Genomic DNA, 5,120 nt, shown 5'->3' with positions numbered 1-5,120 from the left:
GGAACCAGCATGCACGCCCAGTCCAAGCCCCTCCCCCATGGGCGTGGCTCGGCGGGAGACTGGTTGTGTGGTCTCTTGTCAAATTGATGTATATCTTGGAAGTGGCTCACCTTCCCAGAACTCCGGCTGTTTTTATCAAAGTTTACCATGAAAAGAAAGGTGTCAGATGGTCTGTTATCTCTGAGTATGTAGGCCGGTGATGGTGGTTAAAAACCAGCCAGGAAAATGGCAAGGTCATAAGATTGACATCTCAGGCTTTTTCCCAGGGAGTTTTGAAGCCAGCAGCCAGGAAGACTGCAGGAGAAGGCTAGTGGGAGGGTGCACAGCTGTCTGACGGTAATCATGCATTCAGCTTGCCCATTCAACACGGTCTTCTTCAGCGTTTCCATAAGTTTTTCATTGTATTCCCATATTTTCAAATTGTACCTGTGTACATATTCTTTTTTTTTTTTTTTTAAAGATTTGTTTACCGCGTTCTACATGCATGCATGCCTGCAGGCCAGAAGAGGGCACCAGATCCCACTACAGATGGCTGTGAGCCACCATGTGGTTGCTGGGAATTGAACTCAGGACCTCTGGAAGAGCAGTCACTGCCCTTAAACTCTGAGCCATCTCTCCAGCCCCCTGTGTACATATTCTTTATGGTGTTTTAAAAAAACTAATGCTTTTGAACCTGAATTGTTGGAGGAGCTGACAGAAAATGACAAGGAATTGAAATTCATGTTGAATTTCACATTAGGATTCTAACACAACTTTATTGCTTGATCCTTGGGCAGGAAACGATCTTTGCTAGTGTGGGGTGTCCCTTTGGATACTTCTAAGAGCTTTGCTCAATCCCAGGAGGTCAAGCAAGTGCCCCTCCATCTCACTGATGTCTTACAGAGAACCCTTGAGATTTTAAAGCCCCATGGGTAATGGAGCCAGATGCTATTTCTAAAACAGGGAAGAGAAGTGTATACACGGAGTTAAAGATCTCTGTGTAAGAACCGTCAGTTCTCTCCATCCTTCCCTTCCCCAACTTCTCTTAGCATGCTTTCTTTTCCTTTGTTCTTTTGTTTCTCTCCTTTCCGCTCCAGTTTGGGAAAGCCCTGAGCAGCTTTTGGGAGCACAGAGTGCTGTGTGCTCTTGGGCTGGGGTGAGGCTTGGCCTGGCTCTTCTATCCCGCTGCTGTCCAGGAGATGGCAGGGCTGGGCTTTGCTCCAATAGGGATCTCTCTCCTTCCTACCCTGAGTTCTGACATCCCTGAGGAGACCTGAGTCTCATTCCTCTTTGCAATACCAGTGTGCAGGACAGGGCCTGACACACAGTTTGTATTTAATACATACTTACTGACGGATATATTATAGAGAGTGTGTGGAAAAAAGAGTTTGGATGATGGTTGAAGAATCCTCCCTCGGGAGACGGCCAGCAGCCACTTCCTAGCCTTTCTGGTAGGGCTTGCACAGGGAGTGTATTTGCAGGATAGGTTAGTGGGTAGGACTCCTTTGGAGAGAAGAGAAAAATTCATTTGTCACCTGGTTCTGACACACCCTTAGGGTATGCAATGAAGGAGACACAGAATCTAAGCCTGTCTTGTCACACCAGACTCTCCATGGCATGGCATCTTGGGAATTTTGGTGCTGCCTTGTTAGCCCACAGGATGCTGGGAGAAGAGTCTAGACAGGCCTTGCTGTGTCTTCTGTGCTTGAGGTCATTCCTTGCCTCCCCCCCCCCAACCCCGTGTGTGTGTGTGTGTGTGTGTGTGTGTGTGTGTGTGTGTGTCTGTGTCTGTGTCTGTGTCTGTGTCTTTGTGTGTCTGCCTGTCTGTCTGTCTCTGGACAGGTGTCTCGACACCTCTAAAGATCCTCGAATCCTCTCCCTCAGCAGCTATCCCCGGTCATCACCTCCTTGCTAGGGGTAGGGCTTCTGTCTCTGGATGGCATATTCTCACACATGATCTGTCCTCTGAGGTCTCTTGGTTGATTTTTAGTTCAGATGTCCTAGGTAGAGGTGAGGGTGGACATTAACCTTATCTGCTGTGATGGTATCAGGACCCCTCTGTCCCTGTGTACTCACCAGTTTTGTTTCATTAGATTTAGAGACTCAACATTCCATACACATACGTGTGCAATCATTATTTCATCTTGAAGAACTTCCTTGATTAATACGTAATGCTCTTGATCTCCTCTGACTCGTTTGGGCTGAATTCTAGGTTATTTGATGAAAAGATATCTATGTCGCCCTGTTCTCTGCCTCCAGTTACTGGTGGATCCTTTGATTCCCTGCTCTGTCTTTACCGGTGATGTGTGCTTCTTGGAGTCAATGCATACTTATGCCTTGTGGGTTTTGCCTGTTTTATTTTTCTAACCTATCATTCGGCCTGCATCCTTTACAGATGAGCTGACGCAGTTACATTAGGGCTGTTGCTGAGTGATGCTCCCCAGCTCCTAGACTTTTGTCTGTGGGGTGGATCATTGTTTGCTCTTCATCTTTATCTTTCCCCTCATTAGTTTCAGGAGCTTCCTGTGCTGGACATGATGTGTTCTTTATCCTTCCAGCTATGTGTCTCAGGAAGTCTGTTCTTTCCCATGCTCTCCTGCTGGAGATTACTTTGCTTTCTCCTTGAACCCTTTTAAGCTTCTTCCACAGCAGTGTCTCAACTACAGTTAGTGCTTGTGTAGTATGCCATGGAGAGATTCTTTTCTTTTCATTTCTTTTTTTTCAAAGAATGAAAACACTGTGTATTTTATAAACCTGTTGTGTCTTCTCAAAACTACTCCTTCCACCAGCACCACGCAGAAAACAAAATCCTGCTTTCCTGTGAGTTTTCACACTGTAGACAAACTCTTACCAGCCTGTAACTGCTCACAGCCAGGGTGCTGGTCCCTGCTGCTGCATCAAAGCACAGGCAACTGAACTCTGGAGAAATGGGTCAGAGGTTAAGGCTGCTCTTCCAGAGGACCAGTGTCCATGCGCAGCATCTCCATGGTGGCTCACAACTGCCTTTTAAGCCCAGCCATAGGGCTTTTACATCCTTTTCTAGCCCCCATGATGCACAGGGTGCATACGTACAACACACGTGCAAACACACACATTAAGAATACAACCTTTTAAAAATAATTCTGGGCTTTTTATATTGTCTTAGAGACAAGGTTTGTGTAGCCTCAACCTTAGGCAGCCCAAGATGACCTTGAACTCCTGATCCTCCTGTTTCCACCACCCAGGCAAATTACAGGTTTACACCGTGACTGGCAGGATTAAATGCTGACACACTCTACAAAGTACTCCAGAAGACTAGTTCAGGCTGGCCTCAAAGTCTGAGCTGTCCTCCTGCCTCAGCTGAGTAGTACTGAGATCACAGACGTGAGGCACCACCTTGAAAGAGTGAAAAGACTTTCTCCCCGTGTGAAAACAGATTCAGATCATCAGTCGTGTGAATCTAAATAAATCAACGATGGACAAGGAAAGTCGAGGTATCATTTCCCATCTCTGTGAAAAGCTGAACTCTGGAAGTAGCCCAGGCTGGCCGTAAACTCCCTAGTTTCTTTCTCTCTCTGGAGGGCTTAGACATCAAGCCTGACTGGATTCTTTTTTTCTTTTTGAGCCAAGGTTTCACTAAGTCACCCTAGACTGGCCTTGAACTGTCGAGATTCTAACCTGGGCCTCCCAACTAGCTGGGATGATAGCTTACCCACTCACCTCTGCGGTTAGTTTGTATGTGACAGGAAGAAGGCTCCCTCCTGTACTTTTGTTTTGCTGAGATGACAGCTCAGGGCCCACCTTGATCTCACTCCCTGCAGGGTGACCAGTTCTGCCTTGTGAAAGCCTGTTTGCCCCTACGTCCAAGCGCCTGCCTGGCCTTACCACCCTGCATGGCTCCCACTTTCAAAGTGGAGCTTGGGCCCTTGAAGTCCAAGGCTGCCTGGCACTGGGGAGCTGCTGTTGTTGGCCCGACGTTAGGCTCAAGTTCTTTCTCAGTTCTCTGGCTACCCAGGGGGCTGCCGCCTGAACAGCATCCTGGATGCTGTGCAGGTCCCACTGGGTTCTCAGAAGGGCATTGTCCTGCCTGAAGAATCCATCCCGAGTGCACCGGACAGGGGTGGTCTTCAGCTCCAGGCCGATTTCATGCACCAGCCTCCTCAGCTGCTGCTCTCTGTCATGCATACACTGCACCCTCAAAAAAAGTCGGGAGGTGCAAAGTGCAGGAATCGGTTGCCAGCGATGAGCATTGGGGACTCGTTCATGGGCCGGATCATGCCTTACACAGCCCTCTCGTAGGCATCCTGGGACTTCAGGTTCAGGTTGGAGTACATCACTAGGGCTTTTTGGTGCGAGCCTTGGATCATACCCAGGATCTGGTCCAGCCACTCTGTGGTCTTCTCTATCAACTGCCCATCTTCACAGAAGTTGTCTGTAGCTTTGCCCAGGAGGCCTTGAACCGTGTAATCCTTGGTGAGGTGAGCATCATGCATGTCAGTGAGGAGACTGCGTCCATGTCCCACTGCGAGAACAAGCACACCAGAAACCTGGACATCCAAGCGATGCCCCACACCAATCTTCAGGTTTCTGAACGCTGGAACACATACAAGTCTGTGGGTGGTGAGGGAGGGCACACTGGTGGCTGTGAGAGTCAACCTCTTCTCTTCACTGCCTTCCACGGGGCCTAGTGAGAAGCGAACACGCTGTTCGGGTGCAGAAGGCTGCTGTGCACTGAGACCGTTAAGCAGTTGCAACTCTACGGTCTGACACACATGCAGCCATTTCAACCCCGAAGGTTTATAGACAGCGAAGAGCCCCTGCAGTCGACCTGGGTCAGAAGAACCCATGGCTGGAACTCTGCAGTACTGCATCGTCCAGCGAGAGATTCTTCTCTGATGGTGTCTACTGGGTTCTCGATGACTCTTCTGTTTGGAAATGTATCTAGATTTGGGAAATCTTACGGTGTAATTTCACTGACCAGATTCTGTATGATTTCAGTGTCCACCCCAGCTCCTTTTTGAATAGAGAGGTTTGAGGTTTTGCTTGCATTCCAGAGAGGTCTAGGGTGTGGTATTTTAATCACTATTCCTCACTGGTGTTGGGGGACAAAGCTCCGCTGACCTTGTCACCTAGTCTTCCGTCTCTACAGTCTTTCTTCTGCT

General features: G+C 48.5%; 1 pseudogene; it reads right to left on the bottom strand.

Moving 5' to 3' along the window:
* On the bottom strand, positions 3,582 to 4,836 carry Trub2-ps3 (TruB pseudouridine synthase family member 2, pseudogene 3; annotated as a pseudogene).

Source organism: Rattus norvegicus, chromosome 11 (genome assembly GCF_021556685.1).
Source record: "Rattus norvegicus strain SHRSP/BbbUtx chromosome 11, alternate assembly SHRSP_T2T, whole genome shotgun sequence".
Lineage (NCBI taxonomy): Eukaryota > Metazoa > Chordata > Mammalia > Rodentia > Muridae > Rattus > Rattus norvegicus.
This window is presented reverse-complemented; position numbering and strand designations above follow the sequence as displayed.